The sequence below is a fragment of the Phalacrocorax carbo genome, chromosome 3 (genome assembly GCF_963921805.1).
Source record: "Phalacrocorax carbo chromosome 3, bPhaCar2.1, whole genome shotgun sequence".
Taxonomy (NCBI): Eukaryota; Metazoa; Chordata; class Aves; order Suliformes; family Phalacrocoracidae; genus Phalacrocorax; species Phalacrocorax carbo.
The window spans coordinates 116,452,694-116,472,424 of NC_087515.1; the positions used below are offsets into that span (position 1 = coordinate 116,452,694).

General features: G+C 39.4%; 1 long non-coding RNA gene across 1 annotated transcript; it reads right to left on the reverse strand.

Annotated features, from left to right (window-relative positions):
• Positions 1-324: 324 nt before the first annotated feature.
• On the reverse strand, positions 325-14,473 carry LOC135312896 (uncharacterized). Its single transcript, XR_010372518.1, has 3 exons — positions 13,383-14,473; positions 771-950; positions 325-445 (listed from the first exon to the last, which is right to left on the reverse strand). It is a non-coding gene; the product is annotated as an uncharacterized LOC135312896 (long non-coding RNA).
• Positions 14,474-19,731: the final 5,258 nt, after the last annotated feature.

The window sequence follows — 19,731 nt, forward strand, 5'->3', positions numbered from 1 at the left end:
TGCTTAGCATCCCTCCCAGGTCATGCTTCACTGTGTAGTGCAGATATTTAAAGACACTGTGGAGGAGGAGGCAGCAGCTGTGGATTCAATGTCCTGATAATAAGGGCAATCCACCAGAGCTGAGAAGGTGTATGGATACAGCAGCCTGCATGATGAAAGAGGGCAGAGATTAAGAGAGACGATTTCTCCTGGCTCAAACCCTCCAGACTCCATCCACCATCAACAGGACAATGTGGGGACCCTTATGCTAGTGGCTCAGAGTGACCAGAGGTGGAACAAATAGATGAAACAAAATTAATTAGAGTGGATCATACTAATCAAATTAATACTGTTCACTGTAGAAGTTCCTTGGACGCTTCTGTATTGCAACATTCATTCCATCCATTCCAAAAGTATGTAATCTATCAGATGAGAAGTCTTCTGTTCCCAGGATCATTCATAGCTTCTGGGAATTATATCAAATATGATTAAAGTAGAATTAAAAAGATAACTATGGTAGGACTATGTATGATAAGATATTATGTTATATTATATTACATTATAGTTCATTTAATTACATTCTCAGCATCAAGCATAGTCTCATCTCACTAGGATGAGTCTTAATAGCCGTAAACTTTATTTTAACAGTAGAGCTAACAAGCTGTGTTGGATTAAGGTAGAGACTGTAGTTATTCCTCAATACCAATATATCTAGAAATCATCATTAGAGTATTTTATCACTTAATCAGATTAGTCCAGAAATCAAATCAACTTAAATGTGAATAAGATACCTTTATTTCAAAACAGGAATATTCAGGAGGAGTTGATGAATTAATTTCATGTGTAGACAAGCTCCCAAGAAGCCAGTAAAAAAGCAAAGAAGGGTTGGACTAGATGATCCCTGAGGTCCCTTCCAACCTGTGATTCTGTGATTCTGTGATTCTGTGATTCGAAGAGTGTCAAACAGTGTGCTGAAAGGAGTGGAAGAAAACATTAAATAGAAATATAAATGGAATCTGACAGGAAGTTGAGTCTGAGTATTTATAGGTGACAGGGTGTTAATGCATTATGCAAAAGGAAACACAAAGCTGGTTTCTTTTTCTGCATGCTGCACAAAAACCTGTTTAGTAGAAGCATATTCTATCTATCTACAGTGCTGTGTTTCTTCTCCAGCTAAAATGGAGTAGCCTTAAGAAATGAAGTCCAGATCATCTTTATTATCCTGCGTAATGCCTCAGGGCACTGGGGGAAGGCCAGTGAGTGTAATTCCAGAGAAGATGATGCCTGCAACAACATGATCATTATAATGCTTTTTGCCCTTCTAGAGGTGACTTTTGCTGGCCTGTCTTTGGAAGCAGACCTTTTTATTAACAAAGATGAGTCTTTCAGATAATGCCTGAAGGGTTAATGCTTTATGAACCACAAGTGCAGGTAGAGCTTTACAGCTGCTTGGCAGTAGAAAAGCAGGATCCTAATGTCTGAAATTGTGTGGCCAGTTACTAATGGATCAAAAAAACCACCACTATAAGCAAATCTTCTTAATGTCCTTGCAACATAAAACTAGGCTTTATATGTTGTGATAAATGACTTAGAAATTAAAAGCTCCCAATGTGAGTCTACCTGGTCTGTTATGTTCTTCATGTCATATGAAAGATGCTGTAGTCTCATGCGCAGCTGTTGCTCTGATACACACAGTGGTTTTAGGTGGGTTGCAGAAAGCCATCCAGTCCTCCTTCTCCCTGGTGGCAACCTATGGCAACCACTAGTGCAGCTCTCAGATCTGAGTTGCTCAGGAAAGGATCGCCACAGTTTTTGATGTGAATTCACAATACAGGTAATCTGAAATCAATTTGACCCTGAACTATAGTTTGGAAAAGCTATCAGAAAACTACTGCCAGCTAATAATAATCAGGTATTTTTTCAACCTATGTGATATCCTGTAGAGCTTTTTACTTTCACTAACCTTAAGGTGATCATCTTCTTAATAGGAAATATGGATGTTACAGCTTTTCAGCATGTTTACATCCCATATGTTTAACTACGTGAAAGTATACTGTAGCATTTATAAATGCAAACTTCCATTTATCCAGAGGCAGTTTGTCCAGCTTGCAGATTAGACACTGGAGCTTGTTCTTCTTGGACTATTAATTATGAGTCCAAGCATAGCCTCCTGTAAATGCATTTATATTGCTTCCAAGGCTAGCAGCATAACCATTTAGCAAAGCCCAAGACAACTGCCTGTGGATAACAGACCTTTTATCATGGCAGTAAGCTGTGTTCCTGGAAGCTAGAGTTTTAGAGGTTACAGTGAAAAGCCACATGGCTCTATTCCATGTCAGTTCTTATCCGAAAACATTTATTAATTTTGCCTGAACACAAGCTCTGCAGGAGATATGCTAAAACTCCTGCAGAACCTTTTGGGTGTTATGTCTAGAAAAAAAAAAATTATGCAGAATTCAGGGTACAATTCTAAACCACATATCAAGTTAGAAGTACAGACAAAGAAAAACAGTTTGTATTTTCCAGACTGAACAAAATCATATTGTCTTACAAGTACTTAGCCTTAAACCCAAAATCCTTTCAAAGAACAAGGTTTCATGTTTCATATTCACTTTTTTGTGCTGTGGTCCTGCTTGCTTTTATCATTCTCAGAAATACATTGTCTTCCAGAAGGGAATATTACAGAATCAGAGAATGGCAGGGGTTGGAAGGGACCTCTGGAGATCATCTTGTCCAACCCCCCTGCTTGAGCAGGCACACATAGAGCAGGGGGCACAGGAACGCGTCCAGGCAGGGTTTAAATGTTTCCAGGGAAGGAGACTCCACAGCCTCCCTGGGCAGCCTGTGCCACTGCTCTGGCACCCGCACAGGAAAGAAGTTTTGTCTCACATTGAGGTGGACCTTCCTGTGTTCCAGTTTGTGCCCATTGCCCCTTGTCCTGTCACTGGGCACCATTGAAAAGAGTCCAGTCCCATCGTCCTGACACCCTCCCTTTAGATATTTGTAGGTATTGATGAAATTGCCCCCTCAGTCTTCTCTTCTCCAGGCTAAACAAACCCAAGTCTCTCAGCCTTTCCTCATAAGGGAGATGCTCCAATCCCTTGATCATCTTCGTAGCTCTCTGCTAGACTTGCTCAAGCAGTTACTTCTTAAACTGGGGGCCCAAAACTGGACACAGTACTCTAAATGTGGCCTCACTAGGGCAGAGTAGAGAGGGAGGATAACCTCTCTTGATCTGCTGGCCACAGTCCTTTTCATGCATCCCAGGATATCCTTGGCCTTCTTGGCCACAAGGGCATGTTGCTGGCTCATGGTCAGCTTGTTGTCCACCAGCACTCCCAGGTCCTTCTCAGCGGAGCTGCTTTCCTGTAGTTCAGCCCCCAGCCTGTACTGGTGCATGGGGTTGTTCCTCACCAGGTGCAGGACCTTACACTTGCTCTTGTTGAATTTCATGAGGTTCTCCTCGGCCCAGCTCTCCAGCCTGTCCAGGTCTCGCTGGATGGCAGCACAGCCTTCTGGTGTGTCAGCCACTCCTCCCAGCTTCGTGTCATCAGTGAACTTGCTGAGGTTACACTCTGTCCCATCATCCAGGTCATTGATGACTATGTTGAACAGGGCTGGACCCAGCACAGACCCCTGGGGAACACCTCTAGTTATGGGCCTCCAACCAGACCCTGCTCCGTTGATTGCGACCCTCTGAGTGCTGCTGTTCAGCCTGTTATCTCTCCACCTCACTGTCCATTCATCCAACCCACACTTCCTTAGCTTGCCTGTGAAAATGCTATGGGAGACATGGTCGAATGCCTTACTGAAGTCAAGGTAAACAACATCCACCGCTCTCCCTTCATTGACTGAGCCAGTCACATCATCATAGAAGGCTATCATGTTGGTCAAGCATGATCTTCCTTTGGTGAATCCATGTTAACTGTCTCTGATAAAGTTCTTGCCATCTTGTCCTCATATCTCTTAATAAATTGCATTTTTGTTAATGTACCAGCATTAGTATGTAGATAAATCGCAGTTTTCCAAAAGCACCATGACATGCCTGTTCCTTAGAATCTACCCTTCTCCAGTCTAACCATAACCAAAGTATACTGACTAATGTGTATCAAGTCTATGTAGTTGCTTCCCTCCAAACACTGCAGCATTAAGTAATCATGTCATTACAGGAAATATCTAGCTTTTATAAAAGATGTAAGCTTTGAGCTCTCCTGCTATTGGAGAAAAGGCCTAGAAATATGCTGAGATGCACCTAAAGGATGCAAAAACTAGACTGTAAATAAAATGAGGGATACTCACACCTTGTTTTATGAGTACTACCACCACCACATAAAAATTCTGTCATTTGAAGCTGCTTTTTATGCTGGGGTCATTAATTTTGGATGTAAGGTTGTATGCTTGAGAATATGCACCACACAGGTATAGTTTCAGAGCCAAGATGAAAGGACTTATGTCCTTGAAAAATTTATTTGTGGTAGTCCTTGTAAAACTTATTTGTGGTAAGAAGCTTGCAGCCAACCTCACACGGTAGAGTGTGAAGCCTGGAGCTGTAGAAAGCTACCAGCCTCTACAGTCTTTGAGTCTTTGAGGTTTATTAATGTGAATATCATAGAATTAGTCCTCTAAGATTGCTGTCTCCTTTAGCTGATCTCCTTCTCCAGCTTACTCTTCCGTTCTCTTGCTTTGATAATTCTGTTCACAAAGCAGTCTCATGAAGCATGCAAAAAACATGCATATAATAAAGCTGTCTTGAGTAGTTGCTTGGTAACTCTATGTATTAAAATGTTTCTAATATTCAAGAAATACATGGATTACAATAATAAAAATACAGGAATACAGCAGGGAATCACTAACAGCTGTTAGAGATTTAACACCCACACCCAGATGCTTCAAAAAAAACATATTGTACCAATAAACAATGGATTATTAGCTGTTTGAGTAATTGCTTTGGATTCAGCATAATGATACTCTCTGATATGATGAATTTTCAAAAACCTTTTGTATTTTTTCATGACTACTCCTTACTATAAATATGTAACAACAGATTATAAAACTTGAGGTAACAGATTCTAAAATTGTTCTCCAATAGCAAGGTTTGAGAATCTACATATAAGAAAAATAACAGGCATTCATACTGAATTCACACGTCCTATTCAGGACCTGTTGCTTTGTGTTTGATTTTCCATACACAGATCATAGCAAACGTCTCTGCAAGGAACTCCAAGGGGGAAAATGTCTTGAAAAGATGCAGTACTTCTGAGTGTGTGTGCTTTTTTAAAAACTAGTTTTGTACTGAAACAAACTTTCTTTAAGAGCGTAAACACAGGATTCGTAGGATTTAATGTTCATAGACAGAATCTTCCTTCCAAAACCACCAGAAAGGGTATTTGGGTTTCTCTCATACTACCTAAAAGATGAATTATTGTAGCATTTACCTGCAATGACTGTACTGGAGCCTTGCCTTACTGTGGAACTGCAGTGGAAGCCAGCTACAGTCTGAGATGGGAAGTGAGAGCGACTCTGGAGGCTGGAGGTTAGGACAGTCCCCTGAGAAGCCAAACACCAGCCTTCTAATCCATGCTCCAAAGACTATTAAAGTATGTTTATACAAACCTGAACAGATCAGGCAGGAAAGGCTAAGAGGATATTGTATCCTAATGGCCAAGACATTACTGCAAATTTTAAAAAGAGCCCTAAACTGGAGGTGGAAATCAAACTCTAGTCAATTTTCTGACTTTTGAATTGCTATAGGAAGAGGGAAATTATCATTACATTTATTGGGTGACCATAGTAAGTGGAATTCAGTTACCTATAGAGTTATCTAGTGCCATTTCAGATGGTTAGGGCCATCCTGTAACGTCTGCAGCTGCAATCTAGAAGGAAAGGCATGTGTCTTATACAGGTCCTGTGTCCTATCTATTAGCCCCTTGTAGATGCATTGTGGTCTTCTTAAGACACCTCATACGCCCTAGACATCTAAGTATGCACTGTTGTATTGAGCTGGAGATGTCTGATTTCCTATTACACCTGATGGAAATCTAGACAAATACACTCAGTGGAGCCTATGTAGGACTTCAGCCCTTCTAAAGTGGGTCTTATGTACCCCAGGGCATCTCAGATGACACAATATGCCTGTGCTACTGACGAGCTTCTTCTGGTTGTGCAGCCAATAGCTCCATTCTGCCTGTTACTATAGTGTCCTCCAAGCTCCACCGTCTGTACTGACTACATGTCTGCAATGAGAACTCACTACATTTAGGTATTATACTCAGACCGAATCATGACTGATCTGTGCATGTCCACTGGGTCAAGCACTTCACGAAGCATCAGGGTAAAATATAAACCTTGAAATTTCAGTAATGGCCTCATCATGAAACAGGTTTCAGGACTTTTGCAATATTATGATATGTTCCACAAGAAAGGAACACATCAAAGGAGTTTAGGTGATTTCAGGAAGTGATGAATACTTATTTTCTGGGACTTCAGTGCCACAGTCCTTCATGGAAAACAACTTTTTGTATATTTTATTAACATATTTGCAAAAATATCCAGTAGAGGTTTCTTCCCCAAAGGGCATTATCTTTATTTATAAATATTAATTAATTAATTCATTCATTATTATCAGGACAGGGAAGTGAATTGAAAACTAGCTGAATAGGAGAGCTCAGAGAGTCATAGCACAGAGTCTGGTTGGAGGCCTGTCACTAGCGGTGTTCCCCGGGGGTCTGTGCTGGGTCCAGCCCTGTTCAACATAGTCATCAATGACCTGGATGATGGGACAGAGTGTAACCTCAGCAAGTTCACTGATGACACGAAGCTGGGAGGAGTGGCTGACACACCAGAAGGCTGTGCTGCCGTCCAGCGAGACCTGGACAAGCTGGAGAGCTGGGCCCAGGGGAACCTCATGGAATTCAACAAGAGCAAGGGCAAGGTCCTGCACCTGGTGAGGAACAACCCCATGCACCAGTACAGGCTGGGGGCTGAACTACTGGAAAGTGGCTCCGCTAAGTCTCAGGAGAGTAGGACTGGACTCTTTTCAGTAGTACCCAATGACAGGACAAGGGGCAATGGGCACAAACTGGAACACAGGAAGGTCCACCTCAATGTGAGACAAAACTTCTTTCCTGTGCGGGTGCCAGAGCAGGGGCACAGGCTGCCCAGGGAGGCTGTGGGGTCCCTTCCCTGGAGACATTCAAACCCTGCCTGGACGCGTTCCTGTGCCCCCTGCTCTATGTGTGCCTGCTCAAGCAGGGGGGTTGGACTAGATGGTCTCCAGAGTTTCCTTTCCAACCCCTACCATTCTGTGATTCCATGATTCTGTGATCTTCTATCTTAGCATATCTGGTAATAGTAATAACAAAACCAAAACCAAATAACAAATAAATACAAAAAAATATTCCTGTTGTCTTTTAGAGAGTATCCCATAGGTGATGATACCTCACAGTTACTAATTTTTCTCCGATGGCTTTTTCCTAGTTGTAGATCCAGGTTTTACAGTAGGAAGATAGCCTTAACCTCTACTAACACTTTCAGGAGGGTAGATGGTGGGGAGGCTTCTGGTTTGGGTTCAGTTTTCAAAGGCCATATTAGGAAATATCACTGTCTGAATGAATTTTTCTATTTTTGTCTGTTATGTTTGCTGCCTGGAGGAAAAGCACTTGGGGGTGTTGGTTGACAGCCGGCTGAACGTGAGCCAGCGGTGTGCCCAGGCGGCCAAGAAGGCCAATGGCATCCCGGCTTGTATCAGGAACAGTGTGGCCAGCAGGAGCAGGGAGGTGATCGTGCCCCTGTACTCAGCACTGGTGAGGCCGCACCTCAAGTACTGTGTTCAGGTTTGGGCCCCTCACTACAAGGACACTGAGGTGCTGGACTGTGTCCAGAGAAGGGCAACAAAGTTGGTGAAGGGTCTCGAGAACAAGTCTTCTGTGGAGCAGCTGAGGGAGCTGCGGTTGTTTAGTCCGGAGAAGAGACTGAGGGGAGACCTTATCTCTCTCTACAACTACCTGAAAGGAGGTTGTAGCGAGGCAGGGGTCAGAGTCTTCTCCCTAGTAACAAGCAATAGGATGAGAGGAAATGGCCTCAAGCTGCGCCAGGGGAAGTTTAGGTTGGACATTAGGAAAAACTTCTTCACTGAAAGGGTTGTGAAGCATTGGAACAGGCTGCCCAGGGAGGTGGTGGAGTCTCCATCCCTGGAGGTATTTAAAAGAAGGGTAGACATGGTGCTTGAGGATATGGTTTAGTGGTGGACTTGGCAGTGATAGGTTAGTGGTTGGACTCGATGATCTTAAGGATCTTTTCCAACCTTAACGATTCTATGATTCTATGATGAACACATATTTAGTGGGAAGCATAGCCACAGAAGTGAACTGAATGAAGTCCCTAGAATCCCTCTACTAAATGCAGAGAAAGCGTACCTTCTCTCAATGTATTTAGCCATTTTGAGCTATGTGGCTCAGACAATTGGGATGATTTCTATTCTGAAAATATGTATATGTGTGGTCTCCATTCAGATGCCTAAACTCAGGATGTCTAGCACCATTTGGGTTGTCCTACTCTCTCCAAACATCTGCATGGGGTTGACAAATGCAACACATGACTTGGCGGAGACTTCCATGCTTCTATAGCAGCAGTTTGAGGCTTGTCTAAGCTAGATCAAATAGACATGAATACTTATGTTCAGATAAATTAATTACATCTGTCATCTCTCTGTTTTGGATAGAGAGCAAGGCATTCAAGTCAGGCAAAATAAAGCCGATCAAAACCACACAGAATCAAGAGAAACTGATGTGATGGATAGCAATGTTGTGCAGATGTGGTAAAAGTTTTGTAACATAGACTTCTGCATTCTGTCCTGTATCCTTTTCCAGAATTATCTGATTACTTTGGGGTAATAAATTGTCCTTTACTACAAAAATAAAAGAAAAAAAGAAAAAAAATAGCACTGCAACCGGTGAATATTGTGAAGAATAGTATTTTGAGTCAACCATCGGAATAATCTCCCCAGGGGAGTGGTTGACTCGGCCACGTTGGACACCTTCAAGAGTCGTCTGGACAGGGTGCTGGGCCATCTTGTCTAGACTCTGCTCTTCCTAGAAAGGTTGGACTAGATGATCCCTGAGGTCCCTTCCAGCCTGTGATTCTGTGATTCTGAGTTTCCTTCACAGAAATATGTCAGTAATATCAGAAATGTAGAATGCTTTCTAAATGTCACCCGTCCCCTTTTCTGACATTTCTTAATAATCCTTTCCCTTTTCATTATTATTCACTGTTAATAAATAGTACATTTGCAATGCCATCAGCATTAGGCCTTCCATAATGCTGAATAGGACGTAACATAGTAGACAACGAGAAATAGAGACCCAGATGGTGTATCTGAAGGGTAAAGGGAAAAAAGAAGACAGAAATATAAACAATACTTAACTATCACATGTAGTCACCCTTTAGAGGAGAGGCGCTATGGAAATATAGAATGCTACAGCAAAAAGAAGTCACCTTAGCTATCTGAACTCTCATAAAGATTTAGTGTGCATTTACAGGGGCACAAAAATCTAATGTTTTATGTTTTTCTGCATATTAACTGTTAAAATATTCTACTGCTCCATTTTCCTCCTTCTTGTAATAGAGTCTAATGATGTTATGTATACGAGAAGTTATGGACCAGATGATGACACTATGTAGAAGAAAATACAGAATTTGCTGTAACAGTACTGAATTTCCGTCTGGAGCTGCTAGAGTTCAAAGCACAACGACCACAACACATTGTGAAAATTGTTTTCTTTTATGGATCAAGTGATGAGAAATGCATACTTGCACAACTCATATTACAAAATAGATTGCTTAGATTACAATATATAGAATTGAATGTCAAAACTATGGCTTTTATTTTCTGGGGAAATCTAATTGTCATATTTTATACATAATAGCCATAAAATCAATCATAATGCAGTATAAAAGTTAGCTATTTTATACTTTTTAAATTATTAACAAGTAAGAAAATTACCTTTGGTAACTTTAGCAGCCTATTAGAATCAAGGAATTAATATTATTTTAGCAATTACCTTAGGTGGTTCTACCTTAATAAAAAACTTTGATTATATTTATAAAAGTATTTTTGTTACATGACTACAGAAAATGCAAGGACTATCGATCTTATACTCAATTTTATTTAGGAATAGCTGACAAGTGGGAATTTATTCTGCTTGTGCTTGCCTTTTATTGTCATATTTACAAAGTGTTTAGTTGTTTGAGTTTACCTTTTCATCAGTATGCCATGTACAGTCATCATATAAGCTATGGCTTGTCTAACTGCTATCAGTGTAGATAAAGATATTTATACTCATATATTTAATCTGACACAGAGAAGGTAGATTTAATTAACAGCTCATAAATCATATCATATTGCCAATCTGGTATAGCTATACCAGAAGGCTTTGATCTAATCTGAATTTCTATGTGCACCAAGTCTAGCTTCCTCCTTTTTCCCCTAATTACAAATTGCTTTAGTACTGTGACAGATATAATAAATCATATACTCGTAGTAAAAGGCACTGAATAACTTGATTTCTGCTTGCACCTTCACAATTCAACACCTTGATTTTACTCTGAAATTGTTAACAGATTTCACAGAAGATCTTCATTGCAAATGGAAGTTGGATGACTCTTGTCTGCAACACAAACTCCATACACATCATTGACAGCAACATAGATAGCCCTTCTAGTTTGTCCAGAATAGTTTATTTGGTACACTTCAGATGGCTGTGGACAGAGAAAGAAAAATCCCCCAAACATAACCACAAACACTGGAAAATTCAGTTTTATGTTTGTAAGTCATGCAGAATGTTTTTTTTTTTCTACTTCTGCAGTGGAAGCCAAAGAGTTCATTTGACATTAATTAATTATTTCTAATCACCTTCTCTCCTTCTCTAGAAATCCATGCTCATACTCTCTTCAATACTCAGCCCAGCTGGGGTCTAAACAACCTTAAGAAATCTGGAACATTGCTTTAAACAGAACGGAGAATTCTGTAGCCAACCTGTAAGGCTAACTTTGGTCTTCTCAGTCCTGATTATGTGTACCAATCAGAACATCATCACTATTCTTATTAGAATTAGCTGTGATGTCTGAAAGCTGTCAAAACTGTTAATAATTAAAACCAGAGATAATAATAACATTCTGAAATCTTTGACCCCCCCCAACGACCCTTTGCTGAGGGAACTGCTGGGTAATATACTGTAGTTCTGCAAAAAAAGATTTAATCTACTGAGGAAACAGAAATCATAAATCTTTCTTGATCTATGTCAAGGAAAATAATTGCTTTTTTTTTCTTTTTAATTTCTTCTACCATGGTTTATATATCCATGATATCTGACATTGAAGCTATAAGTCATTTATCAGAGACAGAGAGAAATTATAGGAAAGGAAGTAGGACAACATTCTATCTTTAAAGTGCAAACAGACAGTTGCTTTCTGTAGTTTGTGTCAAATTTACTGAATAATAAGAGAAGTACTGCTTCATGTTTCCTTGGTTACAAATCTCTCTACTTAAGGCATTAGAATTTGAAAATCAAGCACAGAATAAAAACATATGGTTTAATATACTCCAGGGTGAATTTCTGAATCTTCTTCTACAACAGGGTAAAATATATTTATGTGTTGAACCCCAGTCAGTGAGATCCTTATTCTTCACAAATCAGGGGTCTAAGCATTTTCATTAAGTTTAAGGTATGAGAATATAGAAATGGAGCTGCCAAGGTTTTCTGCCTTTTTGGATGATCTGTACGTTTTCAGATGTTCTGTCCCTGAGATCTAGGAGTCACTACTGTTCCTAATGGGTCCAACTTATAATATGGTTATTCCAATGTGAACTTTAATCAACTTCTTTCTGTGGCAGAAGTAGATGAAAACATGATCAACCCCCTGTCTCAGCCAACAGGATGGTTTTGTGTGATCAAGGAAATAGATAGCCAAATCAGGAAAACAACTGGTAGATCATCAAGAAGTCCCACCCAAAGTGTTCAGAACAAGCAGATTGTGAGCTCCAACAACAGTGAGGCAAATCAGAAATCAACAGCAAATTAAAAAAAAGTTATCTGATCATCAGTGAGGTGTTCTTTAGCCAGTCCTGCAGCTAAGGACACTGACGAGTAGCTGGGATAACAAAAAATGGCTGAAAAATTACTCCAGGGAGAGAAGTCCCACAGCCATGCACCAGGATCCGGGGCCTTCTTTCCATCCTCTGGGGAATGCATGAAGCAGAGGAGAGCCCAGGGAAGCCTCACAACCCTGCACCAGGACTATGCACAGCACAGCAAGAACCACTACGCGTACTGCCAAGCCTCCCTGCAGGACGGCACCATCTCTCATGTGGAACAAGGAGGTTGTGCAGGAGACTCTTTGTTAACCCAGCTGGCTCCTCTCCTTCACTGCACCATCTCTACCACAGCACAGGGAAGTCATGCATGTTGTTAATAAAACTGCATATATCTGTGATTGAAGTGCTTTAGTATGCAAATCTATTTACCCTCCACACTGTCATTTGATTTTTATATATGACATATGTAGGTGGACTCCCTGGGGCAAAGGGGAGTCAGGAGAAGCAGATCTTAATACAGTTGCAACCTTGAGTAAACCAGTGAAAGGAAATGGATGGTGATGCACTATGGTCCTTTTTGGAGCTGAATACTACAGCACTAACATCTGAGTGAGGAATCTGCAACTAAAATGTGCTGACATTGTGCCTACTTGCACTTTGAGAGGAAGAAAAGACAATTTAGAGAATCTTTTCACTGCAGTTATTTACATTAGCATGATCTGTTCAATACAAACTAAAATTTTCCCACTGTTTTGCACATAAATTATTTTAATTATTTTTTATTTAGTTGCAAAACACTTAATGGAAAAAGTTTCTCAGATTCTCCATGATTTAGATAAAGTATATAATTCAGCAGGGACAAAATGCCAAATGAAACAGAAATTATCAGTGTGATGTAAAACAATCTGCCTTTCGCTTATCTTAGCTGACCCTTACATGCTGGCTGTAGAGTGCTGAGCATTACCTTTGATCCCCCAGTATCTTATTGGCATTTGTAGCCTTGTGCAGAGACCAGTAATTTGCAGTAAATCTCCTCACACAGGGTTATATCCAGAATGTTCTTATCTGAATAATGCAGTGAATACTGATGACAAAATACTCAGCTTTCATGCTTGGCAATAAAAGACTAACTATTGCATAACTGCCCTTCAAAAGATAAAGGCCAAATCAACAGGTAGGAGAAAGAAAAAATAAGGAATTTAGCTGAAAGATTAGTACCTACGAAGAACTAAAAGAAAAAAAACTCACAAAAGATAATTACTTAAAACACAATTATATCCTTTTGTTCTCCTGATTCCCCTTTTTTCCTTACCTGTTTGATGTGGCAAATCAAACCTCTAACAGCACACATACCCCTTGTACCATTCTGTTTTTTTGGTTTCACCTACACCTAGAAGAATGAACGTCTTCTGATCCCACTAACAAGTAGCTTGAATATTCTTCATTTTTTTCAGGCCCCAGCGAGGGAATGTGGCATGAGAGCAGAAGCTGCTGTGGTGCTCTTCACTTTCATCCTATAAAAAATTAGACTGCTGTTAATGAAATATTTGTGAGTCTTGTAACAGAAGTACATTTTTAATCAAGTGAACCTTATTCTTCTACAAATCATTTCCAAGAGTAGGTCTTCCCTCTCTTCTCGTTTGCTCTATCTGCACAAATAAAATAGGTCAGGCACGTTCTTGGTCATGACGCAGTCCATGTCCTTACTGCTGGCCTTCCTTATTCCCATAAAAGAGAGGGTTCAAATCCAAAATTTCTGTTGCTCACAGTCCTGGGAGGTGCTAAACTGGAAACATGCTCAGGCAATGTCTGAGGGAGCACTAATAAGCTGGAGCCAAAACCATGCCATAGACCACAGCAGTGTGAGAGTATGGATTGATTACATGGCAGAGCTCAGGCCCATTCCCTGTTCAGTTTAGTAGTGTAGACACAGGCACCGAGAAGAGATGGGAGAGCCAGGGAACCAGATGTTACAGAGTACACAAAGCAGCACGCTTTTTTGCGAAGACAGTTTCAGATAGGTTTTGGTACTGTTGAACATCAGATCCATAGATTTAAAGAATGTTTAAGTGGAATCTCTATAGCAAACATCAGAATTTTGAAGTTTTTGTCCTTAAAGGAAAGAAAAATTTAAAGAATCTAACTGTTAGGACAAGCAGAATGGAAAAGAAGTGAGTCACATTTATTAAACATTTAATTTGAAAGAAGTTTGAAATGTCAAAATGGAATAGTCGAGAAGAAGCAACAAGGTCAAACATGTTACATGTCAGAACAAAACTAGGATGATTTGTATTGCCTGTTCTCTTGAGAAGTTATAACCAAAATAGAAATGTTCATGCAAAAGCTCCCATTCTTCATTGGAAAATGATTTGGCTAAATTTTTATTAACCCTTTTAAGGACTCTTCTTCAATATTTTCCTCCATGATTCCACTATATCTGGTACAGAGGGAAGGATGGGTCATCCAGCAAATGGGGGTGACATTTAAAATAATTGTTGAACACTTCTGATAGAGTCATCACTGCTTCTCTTCATGTTACTTTTGGTTTTGGGGGAAGGAATACCAATTCTAGGTTATTACTGTGTATCCTTTTTTCTGTGTGTAGGAAATGCATCACACATCAAACACACACAGAGCCTAATTCAAAATTGCTGTCATCAATTTGTGCAGTATGTTGGCACAATCTCAAATTCATTTTACAGAACAGCTTTGCTCACAATGCACCGGAATGAGGAATACTCATGTAATGTCTTAACCTACTCTTAGATTTTTAATTTAGATGTGCCAGGAGATCTGACATAGCCTCCAGGTGCCACAGAAGATCATCCTGCATCTGTACGTGCTGACAAAGAAACACCCAATTGTAGGTTTTTTAACATCAAACTAAATCCTGCTCATAACTGCTAGTTGATAAATATATATCCAGTCTCTAGAAACAACATTCATTAAACAAAAAGCATGAGACACAAACAATTCAAACACTGTTAAACACAGACCAAGTTAGTTAATTAGTTAATGGCTAGAACAATAATGTAAAGATGTTTAAGATAATGCAATAATGCTCTAAGATATTTATGAAAGCAAAAATTAATATAGATATTTAAAATAATACTTTTTTCTTCTGGGATAATATATGACAATCTTACTTTTATTTTCTTATTAGCTTTTATACTAAGGAGTCTAAATTTAATAAGTGATTTGAATCAGGAAGTCTGGTACTAATGATATCCTAAAAAACACAACTTTGCCAGCGTAAGCTGTGACTACACTTCAAGTTATGATATGCTTTTAGAGGAAATCTGGCCTAAGGGAAATCGCTTCCTGCAGACCAACATTCCTGAAGTCTTTATTCTGCAAACATCTAAAAATGTAGGGTGTAATCTTGGCTTCTCTAAAAATAACAAGCATTTTACCCTGCAGCTTCCTACAGCCAAAAATCCACCTGCAATTTTGTGTCAGAGTGAGCTGCTGCCATGCGATGAACATGTTCTGCAGTAGACAAAATTATGATTAGTCTTGATAGAATCATAGACAAATTTAGTGGAGCTATGTTTAGGACTGCAGAGATTATCAATTCCCCTGCACTCACAGCATGGCAAAACTAAACTGATTTGGGTTGCAAATATCTCTGCTGGATGCAGAGATTCCCCCTTCACTCTCCCTGCTTACCCTGCAAATAAAAGATTGGGGATTTTAAGAGTAGTCCTACTTATTCAAGTAGATACAAGAAAGAATCTTTATTTAGTGCACATCCACTATTACTTGCATCAGTAAATCATACCGTTTGTTTGGCCTGACCTCATATGTTACATGTATCTGTCATTAATTACAGATATGATATGAATGTATTCTATTGCTATCATGTAAAAATAAAATGAACTGAATTTACTAAGAAATAGAAAACAAAGAAAAGGCAAGATATATGAGTGAACTTGTGTAAAATGTAGCTTTATATATGGCAGAGGTATACTGTGTGGGTTTGCAGGCATAGTGAAATAATAAGGTAATTAACCTGTCATTTAATTTGAAATTCATGGTTGTATCCACTTACTCCTGCAGTTCTGCAATGTTAAAATTATATCATTTTATAGATATTCTAAATTTCCACATTTGACTGACTGACTTACTACTGTCTATGGATATAGAGTAACAAACGAGAGGCAGATTGTGTCATAAGTGGATTGCAAGGTGAAAAGCCTCAGCCACATGTGTCATTTGCATTCACTGCTATGCTGGGAAAATGATGAAAATACCCTACATTTGGAAACTCCTAATTCAAAGCACAGCCTTCTGATGCTGTATGCTATAATAGCAAGGGATTTCCGGAGTTATGCACTCCTGACAAGAAAATACCTTAGAGTTTTCTATCTTAAAAATAAGTATGTAACAAAAGAACAGGATAACAATTGGCAATACTGTGTTGCATTTATATTATATTCAGGAAAGCTTTGCACTGTTGTATTAGAAACTGCAGAAGCACCTGTAAATGACTGGCTGAAATGAATTCATGAAACTTCAGTAGGAAAGACCCTAATTGGATTGGAAACGCTTGCGAATTTAGATGTTAATTTTGAGGGTTTTGGTATTCATAGAAGCTACTCTTTTGAATTATAGCATCTCCTCCTCCCTATTATCACACTCGTTATGGCTGAGGTGCTTTTGCAAGACAATTTAGAAATGATACTGTAGGAAAACACAAACTCTTTCTAAGGAATGCTGCTGATGGTGAGTTGCTTCCTCTACCATCTGAGATTTCCATGATTAATTTTTATTCAAGTTATTCAGAATTCAGACCTTGATTTTTTTCATCTATTCTGCTTGAATAGATCCTTAAAAATGGTATTGGACAACTATTTAATATTTCTTAGAGTTAATAATTAAGGGATCCTTCAGGTTTAAAATACTTTCAGCACCCATTCTCCCCCATCACTTTGCTTTCCCTCTCCAACCCCACAGCGAGAATATTAATGTCACTGAGCTGTTGTAATATAAACTATAGCTGAGAGATATTTATACCATATCTCATTTTTCTTGCACATAGGAGGACAGTCAAGTTAACATCTGGCAGAGAGAATTACTTGGAAGAGTACCATATGCCTTAAACACAGACTGGGTAAGATGAAGATGATGCTGGTTGACAGTAAGAACATTTTGAGGAACTTGAATAAGTGAAGATGTCCATCTCTTACTGAAGAGATGCTTTTTAACCAGAGCACTCACTGTAAACCCAGGCAAAGGAGAACAGAAGTGACTTCTCTCACCTTTTAGTTGCCAGAAGACTCTAGATATTTTTTTCGCCACAGTGGCAAGCTTCCCTGTGGTTAATTTTGCCTACGCTATTCTAAATTTTAACAACTAACAAATTGTTCCAAACTGAGTGATGAATGCTGCCATTTCATTCAAAAAACTTTAGGATTCAGTTACTGTTTTCTGAGTGGGGAAACACGGTGAAGCCACACTGAAAGTCATACTCTATGCCCTAAAATAGTGGCATCTCCTTTTCCAAATGAAGTCCAAAGTGCAGGTTATTAAAAATATATTGCATGACTTAATTTATTATTGGGCAGACATACATTGGCTACTTCTCCCTTTCAGAGATGAAATATGTGCGAGTCAGAAGCAGTGAAGTCTCAGCAGTAGCCTCTCACACAGATACAGCTGCAATGAGCATATTACAACTGCGTGGCAATAAACATCTAAACAATCATGTTTCATTCCATATAAGTTCCCAGGTGCTGTGCAGGGTTAGGCACACCTGTAAATTTAATGTGTTTCTTCTTTTTATAAAAGCATTGACCTTTATAGATATAAATAAAATGCAGTGAATACTTCCCTAATTTCAGGACCAGATCAACTATTTAATTGATTTTCCCTTGTAAAATTAACAGCCTTTTCATAACAGTGTGCTTCGTGTATTTATAATGCATTGCTCTTCATGAAAAAAAAAGATTTACAAAGGTTTAGAAACTAAACATCTCCAAGGTAATTTCTGTTAAGTCCCAGAATAGCAAAATATTTAGTTATTGACAGCGATTCTTGTCCTTGAAATCTCAGCATTTTAGGCTTATTCACTGTAGGAACCAGAAGAAATTGGCGAGTAGTTATTGTTCTTTGTTCAGTTTCCATAGAAGCAATAATAACAAGTTGTTTGGTTTGGGGTTTTGATTTTTTTTGTGTGGTTTTTTTTTTTTTTGGTTGGTGTTTTTTTTTCCCATTTTTACAAACCTCTCCTTTCCCTTCACAATACTGGAAGTTTCTGGAGATCATAACTCATCTGCCTGAACATACAATTGCCCTGCTTCTGCCTAGGAGAAGCTGTGTTGCAACGAAAATTGTTTGAGTATTTATAGGCATGTGCTTGAGAATGTATCATTGCATCATAACGGTCTTGTGTTGTGACATGGTGAAGTTTACCATACAAAATAAATTGATACTACTTATGAAACTATTACGATGCAAGCATACTTCTCCCAGGCACTAACTAATGTTCCAGTTGCTTTTTCTCCCTCTGTTAAGGAAGAAGCATTGTTGTCTGATGTTATATCACAGGAAAAAGTTTAATGAGACTCTGCAGCTTTACAGCCATTCCCAAAATACTATCTGACAAATGTCAAATAAGAGCAGCAGTGCTCTCAGTCTGACTTCTACAAAGCACGGCCAGTACCTGTCAGCATCAATCCTGTTCCATGTGGAGGTCTGAGGTGAGCCACATCCTATGCCCTGGTTTTTCATGAAAAAAAAAACCCCAAAACACCAGACCAGGAATCAAACAGCGATCAACCCCCCAGTTTGTTTCTTGACCTGATCCTGAGTGGAGCAGCTCTGTTTCACCCTCTCCTGGAGTTTACACTAAAGCACGACTGGACATTGAATATCTCCTTTTCAGAGGTATCTTGGGCAGTAGTCAGCCCTTGTTAGATATTGCAGGGGGTATGTGAGAAGTTGCCACTTTGTGTATACCTCTGAAAAGTGAGGGAGAGAAGGTTGATGACCTGGAAAAGGAAAGGAGCACAGCAGGAGTGGAAACCTACTTCCTCCAGGGCAAGAGAGGTAAAGCTGGAGAACGTTTTCTCTAGAAAAGGAGAAACCCCCTTGCTGTGGAGAAAGGTAACAGAGGTCACCTCTCCTGAGCTCTGCTCGATGCCAGACTTGAAGGAACTGCTCTTTCTATGAACGGTCTAAACACAGTGAGCTCCCAGTGTTCTCAGGATATCCAAGAAACATGCTGGATAATTATCATAACTTTCTTTTTGTTGGTTCTCTCTGTCTGTCTAGATTTTTACTTAACACCTGCATTGAGGTGAGCTCAATTTTCTTTCCCATAATTTAAATCTCTCCACATGTTTGCTTTTGTTTGATTTTGTTTTCTCTGTAAGCATTATGAAACGGAAGTGTTTAACTTTGCTAACACAGGCACGGCCACCACACAGATTTTTAGGGAGCCAATTCATTGTCAATGGAAGGCTGAGTTTGGTAATTTACAGCAAGAACTGCTGGGGCAAATAGCAGTGTCTACTTTCATTGTATCTTTTAGCTCTAAGGCAAAGCGAGTGGCATTTTTAATAGTATAAGCACCCAAACTAAGAAAATACATGCTAAAATCCCCACGTTCTATGTGATAAGATGTCGTTCATTTGCTTAATATCATGGTCAATGAAAAA